Below are 8072 nucleotides of genomic sequence, written 5' to 3'. Positions count from 1 at the left end.
GCTTCAAATATGCGACCGGACATTCCATGGCTCCGTCGTCGAACTGCCAGGCTTTGTGAGTATAGAGGAGGCTATATAAGAAGTATTCACTGGACACCATATTTGTGGGCGCTGTTTAGAGCGCATGCTCAGAACGAGCTCACATTAATAGCCTGCTAAGACCGGCAACCTTGATTGTGCTAAATGCACGCTCCAAAAGGACTGCGGAAGCTCGCCGTGAGCACGCGCAGCAGCGCACACGGATATGGCCGCCAGTGAATACTCCCTATAGGGCTGTGCGCTCGTCGAACGCTTTACAACACGGAACATCGGTGTCCGGCGTTTGGCTTTTGCATTTGAAGGCGTTCGATGAGTGCAGGCGATATATAGGCAGCTATAGTTTATTGTCGACCCACTAATCATTCGAATCAAGGCTCGGCGTTTTGACATTCTCGTTTCCTCCTCTCTCTCTCTCTCACTTTCTCGGTGTGCGTAGGTTCGATAAGGGTGAATATGTTATCTTAGTCTTGTCGGGACGCGTGAGACCGTTTGATAACGAAAAAAAAGAAAAAAAAGCTAGGTTTGATATCTAAATTGAGAGCTTCGCACAAAATACAACCGATGTTTTTTTGTTTTTTTTTATTAGTTATATTGACGCAAATGTTTACCTCATTGCCGCAGTTTTAACGTCACATTGCAGCTTAGATGAGTCATCCCCATGCGTTATAAAGCTGTCTAAATATTCAACACATATACCTCACACATCTCCGTTTGTTTTCGTAAAGTTTCTATTCTTAACGCAAGTGTCGAATTTTTGCTGCACGCATACTATTCTTCAAGAGGTGCGTCTCATTTTTTTTTATGTGTATTATACCTTTAGAGACGAGCTACCGCTGGGCCCAGCTTTGCAAATAGTAAATATGTCAGATACGTGGCACGATGTCTCGTTAACTCTTACCTGTAGCAGTGCAATTATTTAGGCCTGTTAATTCATCTTAGAAAAAAAAAAAGAAAATAAATTACGTTGAGAATTACAACGAAGGATGCAAGCTGCACAACGCAGAGCGAGATCAGTTTGGGTAAAGTATGTATCTAGAGTCCTTGACCCAGTAATTTTCTGCTTTTTTCGAGCATCAGAACCCTTGCATGTGTTTTGTAGCCGGGAACCATGATATCTGAAACGTATGTTTACTTTTTCTTTTTTCCTTTTGTTTTTAAGCATGCACGCATGACAACCATTGACTCAATCCCAGATTTCAGGTCTTGTATATTTTTTTTGCAACATTATTCGAATGCAAAAGGTGCTGTCATTTAGGCAGAAACATATCTTATTAACTTGAATACCAGCTGAACGTTTAGAAAAAAGCGATGGAGAGCTATAGGGGGTATTCAAGTAAGCATGTCTAACCAACCGGCTCGGCTCCAGGCCGTCATAATATCTTATTAAACTTGCGTGGTACATATGTATGCACTAACCATAAAAAAATAATTAAAAAAATTGTTGTTTTGAAGAATTGGTTGAAAGGGTTCTACTATCGATTTCTGCGGTTTAGAAGGAACAAATTGAAAAAGAAATTAGGACCACTTTACCGAAATTAGTGTTTTCAGTTCATGACTCCTCACCTACAAAACCGCATTCTTGGCTTCTAGTAAACCATCGCGTATGTAATTTGGGAATTTGAGGAGTAAACATACGAGCAACAGAAATGTTGCCGTGAGTGTTGGGGAACTACTGTAAATGGCTTAATTTTCACGAGAACCTTATTCTCGCGATTGCGAATCGCCTACTATTCGCGAAAAATGGGTCCCGCGAACTATTCCGGTCAAATGTAAACCGATTTGAATCTATATTGAGATCCCACCTCTTCGCGAAAATGAGAACCCGCGAATGATTCCAAAACTTTCAGCTTTGACCTAAATCGCGAAATATTGAACCTGCGAAAAATAAATCGCTTACGGTATATACCGTATTTACTCAAGTAAGAGCGGCACTATATATGAACAAGGCCCTTGCGTCTACTTTTCCACAGAACACATATACAGCCAATCATTGCGTTGCGCATAAATAGCATAGCGAATAGCCAGATCGAGAACACGATTCTCCATACAAATGCAATCTTCACGAATGGTATCTTCGCACGAAGACGTTATCTCTGTCCTGTAAAGAGCTGGAATCATGCTATCTATCGCAGTGATTGGCAATCTGCATGCTACGCGAAAAAGCGAACCCTCATGTTTTCTCCTTAAACAGTGCGACTATTACTCGAGTAAATACGGTATATATTTTAGTGTGGTAATAATAACAGTAATAGCTTTATTTGCAATGGAAGTATTAAAAATATGGTGGGAGCTAAGGGAAAAAAAAGCTGTCCAAGCTGCTAGGCTGGTCCTCATCCCTTATTCAGGTGTGCTAATGGCAATTCTTATGTTTGAAGAAAGGTTGAAAGGCTCTCAACCAAAGTTTCAACTCGTCCTTTCCATTCGGGAAAGAGGGCAACCCTCCCTTTTCCGACGTGGAGTAACTCAGAGACCCGCTCCTATGTGGAGAGGAGGGGAGAAGAGGGCGAGAAAGAAGGGAGAGAAGGAAACTGGGATCCGGTTTTCTGCCCGGCAGAAGACGATTCCGTAGGTCGTGTTTTAAAGCGGTACGGAAACGAAATGTTTGCTCTTATTTCTTTGATTAGATATGGTCTATGTTTTGGCGTCATTCCAGTAACACTAGTCTAGGCTAGAGTCACTAAAAGAGTATCGGCACTCCCTTCCCCGATCTGCTAGTGGGCGCCGCCATCTTGGTTCTTAATGCAGAGCAGACACAATTGTCGAAAGTCACAATTAAAAAATGCAACTTCCTCAGCTTTTGATACGGTGTTAGGACGCTCAGGTGAAATTGTTTTGCTCTCTCGCAAACTGTTTTTACATTTCTGAAGGGCGGAAAGGCGTTTCTTGTGATTTCAAATAGAGTTTCAAATAACTTGCAACCATGATCTTCAGCACCAAGATGGCTGAAGTGCGGTTACTCTAAGACGTAGATTATTTAGTGGCTCCAGTCTAGACATTGTTTCTGAGCTCGGCGCAAAACTCAAGAAAACTAATTTTAAAACGAATGAACAGGTTTCATGATTGCGCCTGTTGGCGGTTTGTGAAGCTCCGTTGGAATGCCGCCATGTCATCGTCCTCTAAGATAGCGCCAGTTCGCGGCAGTATGGCCCCCTCGTGGAGTTACTTAGTCCTGAATGTGACTTGGCGAAGAACGCTAACCAGTCTACTACGTTGTATATGTTAATTTCCAGAGTGCTTCCGCAAGGTGCATTCCAGACCATCAAGATCGCCGTTCTTTTGCCGACGCGTTAGGTAGGAGCTTGGATGCGAGGACCTGCCAGGCCAACCAGACCACTCCCCCCCTCCCCGAAGAGACGCTGTGAACAACGCGCTCGAATGTGTGTTGAATACCCAGTGAATACCTTATTACACCGCTTGCAGGTGTCAACATTGCCGAGTACTGACGGTTCCTTTTAGTTAGGGTTAGGTTTAGGTTAGGTTGGGTTGGGTTAGGTTTTCTCGAGCTGCGGTGTGAAACTTACACAGTGAACCGAAAGCTCGTGGTGTATAAAATACCGGCATGGCCGCAAACGACGTTACGGGCAAGCTATATATGTATATGCCATATGGTGTACAGTCATCCTCAGATATTACTACTACGCGAGATTCTCACGCGTTGACACCACCAAGCGGCAATGCTCGCAACTACAGTACCCTTGACCGTGCAGGAGCCTTTGACGTCACGAGCCCGATACGCACTGCGCTTCTCGGTGGCCGCTTTTTAAGCGAGGACGGTAGAGAGCTCGTGCTCACGTCATTTTGTTTCCCTACCCTTTAAAGGGGCGGTGCAGCGATATTTGATTGTAATGTTTTTCACTTTACACGAGCTTACTGGCACAAGTGGAACTCATGAATACTCGCGCGCAACGCCACTGACCAAGAAACTTTTTTGTTGCGGTCTAATTTCAAGGACAAAAGGGATAATTTTCATTCAATCTCTCCTTCGCAAAATGTGGTGACGTAACGTGGGGATCGCAGTACACCCCAATGACGATATTTGAATGCGGTTCATCGATTGCACCCGAGTATTGCGTAGGCACTCGATTTGGGCTCGTGATAATTACTAGCTCGAGAACCATTCGGGTAGTGTAGGGTGACCACCCGTCCCGCGACTCGCGGGACTGTCCCGCATTGAGAACTCGTGTCTTGCGTCCCGCAAGAAATTTCAAAACCTTCAAAATGTCCCGCATTTCATATTGTCGTAAAATTCACTCTGCAACTCATAGTGCTGTCGAACAACGGGACGTGGGGAAGCGCGGAGGTCGATGGTAGTCGAATGCATCACAATGGTATGCCATTTTCTATCCAAGCATTGCGGAAAGCGACCGTCGTTCTTGCAAGAGCACCGATGCGCATGCTCCGTTGTGCTTGGTGGCAAACTATTGTAAGAAAAACTCCTCGCAAAAAGTTTAAATATAAAATATTGTGATTATATTCGAATCACTGTGTCATTAAATTCAAATCAGTGTGTCGATGTAAAAACTAGGGTTGATGTGGATTTTTTTAGTGAAGACAGCCACACAAGGCAACAAGTCTGCACTCACAACGGTCGAGAAAAAAAACAATGTTGAAATGTGTGCACGATCATGTTGATAAATGTAAGCGTTGAGAGTAAACAATAACCCGAAAAAGTTTACTGTATGTTATTTCCATTTGTTGCATTGAGTTCTGCTACAATCGGTTTTTATGTTTTCAACTTCGAAACATGTAATAACACATTTGGCATAAGAATATATCACTGGGAGTGAAAATTATCTGAGATTAATTGTTGCAACACAATTAGCAAGTGTATAAACAGAAGAGGATACTAAATGTGTTAACAGGGCCTCGGTTTGTGGTGTGCGTGCTGATAAAGTCCCCCTCCCCCCCCCCTGCCCCGCGTGTCCCGCATTTCGCTAGGAGGAAGGTGGTCACCCTAGGGTAGTGGCCCGTGTCCAATCGCTGCAACGACGACAGTAGCCGAGCTATAACAATGTCTGGAACTCAGCGCGTGACTGTGATCAACATTGGCGGCATATAATCGGCTCCAGATCACGTGGCCGCTTGTTCTGGCTGCGAGTTGAGGGGATAAACGCTGCTCGTTTTTCTTTATATATTGGGGGACTTCTATTGCGTGGGGGTGAAAAGCGAACGCGTGTTTTAATGGTCATTAATGTCAGGGATCAGTTCTTAACGGTATTTGCGCAAAGTAAAAAAATGTTTGCATCGCCCCTTTAAGGTTGTGCGCGTTTTTCGAATATTACAAATTGGAAACAACGAAGGAAGCGTCATTTAGGGCGATTGAAAATAAAGGGACGTCAAATACCATTACCTATGGACGCTTTGCAGGAGGCTGTGCATGGGCGCCGCCACAACCGACCTTCATTTTTTGTTTCTTCTTATTCTGTTCGCTTCGCTTCATCATTGCCACAGCAGGACAGGTATATTGCCACTTAACGTGTTACCGTGTCCTTCTCTACAGCATTGGCCTTTGTGGAAGCTCTTCAACGCCCGCTTCACTGGCTCGGCATCTTGGTAAGACAAGAGGAGGTTGGCAATGGCGGCTCAAATTGGCGCGTGTTTATAGCGTCTATAGGCTTAAATGATAATAATCCCCTGGAGAAGGAGTATAAAGGCCGGTTCTCACATGCAGCGAAGCGCTGATGTAGCGCTCCTCACGTGTCGTCAGCTACTTATCGTCTGCCATGAGCAACAGTTTTGACGTTGCGATACAAAGCTGGTGAACGCTGCCGTCAGCACGCTCTAAGCGCGAGGTTAGCGCTGTGCTTGTAGCGCTCCGCTGCATGTGTGAACAGGCCTTAAATGGGACAAAGGACAAACACAAATCTCCAAACACAACTAGGTAACTGATGCGCGCTGAAAAAAATCCGCCTGGTCCTGGTATCGAACCAGGGACATCACCATTGCCAGTGGAGCGCTCTACCAACTGAGCTAACCAGGAGTTGGAGGCCAGTAGAGCAAACGGGTTGTGTCAGCTACCCCCCCTCCCCCCCCCCCCCCCCCCCCTTTATTTCCCTTCTCCAGAGATTATTACCGTTTACTCTGTTCAGCTCGACTGCACCTTTGCATTAATGCATTCGCATCATAACCTTAAAATGCAGGCCGTTCATGCTTGTTTGTGTTAAACTTGTGGCAGCTGATAAAACCCATTCGCTCTACTGACGCCTAACTCCTGGTACGCTCCACTGGAAATGGAGAGGTCCCTAGTTTGATACCAGGACCAGGCGAATTTCTTTCAGTCGCGCACCAGTCACCTAGTTGTGTTTGAAATTTTGTGTTTGTCCTTTGTCATCATTATTTCCGTTCTGCAGGGATTATTATCATTCATTCTGTCCAACTCGCTTGCATCTTTAGCATTAATTGCATTAACATCATAACCTAGAGCCTCACCTGGCCCTGGTGCTGCCAGACAAAAAGCTGCCCTTTTTCTGTCTGTCAATGACTCCCGTGTAGAAATAAAAGAAAGCTTCGAATTGAATATACACCGACTCATGTTTACAAACTAACCTGAGCGCCGCTATCTGCAAGTCAACGTCGCCGCGCATGCGCGGTGGGGTATTGGCAGAAAGCGCCGCGTCCCCTCATAAAAAAAAAAAAAAAAAGAAACATTGAAATGGGATGTTTGCGGCGTCTGTGTGGAGTTTCCGTACTCCTTTTCGCGTTGGAATTATTGATTCTTCGCCTTTCTAGCTATGCCTTACTACTTTAGTGGTCCGTGCGAAATGAACGAGGCTCGTTACAGCGGAAAACTTTGTGTAAATAATGTAACGTGCGACGAATCATTCCCCGTGAACGTCGCAGAATGGACGCTAAAGCCTGATTCACACGATGAGATTTTGCTTGCTATTTTCAGTCGTGACGTCGATCGGGCTACAAAAGAACCGTGGACAGTAAGCTGTGATGCTGGACGTCGATACTGAAATTTGCAAACATAATCGTACCAAGTGAATCAGGCATAACAAGTCGGTGATGGCCACAGGTAGGAAAAGATCGACATCTCCTTGTATCCATACTGTTTACACCGAGACCATACGTACGTACCCCAAGCAACCCTTCAATCTTAAAAGTGAACACGGAATCCTAGTTATCTTTCAGCTCTACACACCTCCCCAAAGTCACCTAAATATGCGACGAGTTTTCTCCCCTTCTGACTCTCATCAAAGTTTTTTTGTTTTTTTTATATATACACTTTTTTTAGTAATGCTCGATTAGGCAAGCGAGTGGTGCAGATCTATATACGAAAGCCTGACCTGGTTTCGTCCTCCTAACAACGAAAGTCAATCCATCATCCGAAATTTCCCGAAGCATAATTTGTCTTTCCTCGTCTCGCTCTTTCTTTCTCCGATTCAATAATTGATCCCTTCGTAGTATTTTTTTTTTTTCGATGTAGAGTCGCTCACAGTTTCAGAATCGCAGAGTGTGACTTAACTCTAAAAAATGCCTGCGAGTCTACTTGCCCGCAAAGTACTCGAAGACCCAATCTCTACTATCTACGAAATCAACTCAGCGAATGATGAGGCGGAACATTCCTTTAGACCTAAAACTGAAGTCTGCGCTGAGGCATTACGCAAAGCCAAATGTCATGCTTGCATTGCGTAATGCCACAGCGCTGGCTTAATTTTAAGGTATAAATAGATGTTCCGCCTCATCATTCGCTGAGCTGATTTCGTAGATCGCTGAGACGGGCTTTCGGGGGGGGGGGGGGGGGGGGGGGGGGAGGTATTTCTCAAGAATTGTAAACGAAATACACTTCATCGTGATTGTATCGCGATACAAAGGAACATTCCAAATGTATTTCGATACAGGAATACAGATACTGGTGGAAAAATGTATCGCGATGCAGAGATACAGATACGAAATGTATTTCTGAAATACTATCGCGATACATTTGTATCGCGATACTGCCCAACCCTGGCGTCATACGTACTGTCAAATTGATTTATTCACTTTTAGAAACTACATGTCTTGCTGCTCACCCGCTATGAAATATGGGT

At 44.6% G+C, this 8072-nt stretch overlaps 1 protein-coding gene and 1 non-coding gene across 2 annotated transcripts in view; one reads left to right on the top strand and one right to left on the bottom strand.

Moving 5' to 3' along the window:
• Positions 1-8072, top strand: part of LOC8054067 (cGMP-inhibited 3',5'-cyclic phosphodiesterase A) — a 376215-nt gene that overhangs the window by 22699 nt on the left and 345444 nt on the right. The gene's annotated exons all lie outside the window — the stretch shown is intronic.
• Positions 5947-6019, bottom strand: Trnaa-ggc. The gene has a single exon. It is a non-coding gene; the product is annotated as a tRNA-Ala (tRNA).

The sequence above is a fragment of the Ixodes scapularis genome, unplaced genomic scaffold (genome assembly GCF_016920785.2).
Source record: "Ixodes scapularis isolate PalLabHiFi unplaced genomic scaffold, ASM1692078v2 PGA_scaffold4__175_contigs__length_147842914, whole genome shotgun sequence".
NCBI lineage: Eukaryota > Metazoa > Arthropoda > Arachnida > Ixodida > Ixodidae > Ixodes > Ixodes scapularis.
This window is presented reverse-complemented; position numbering and strand designations above follow the sequence as displayed.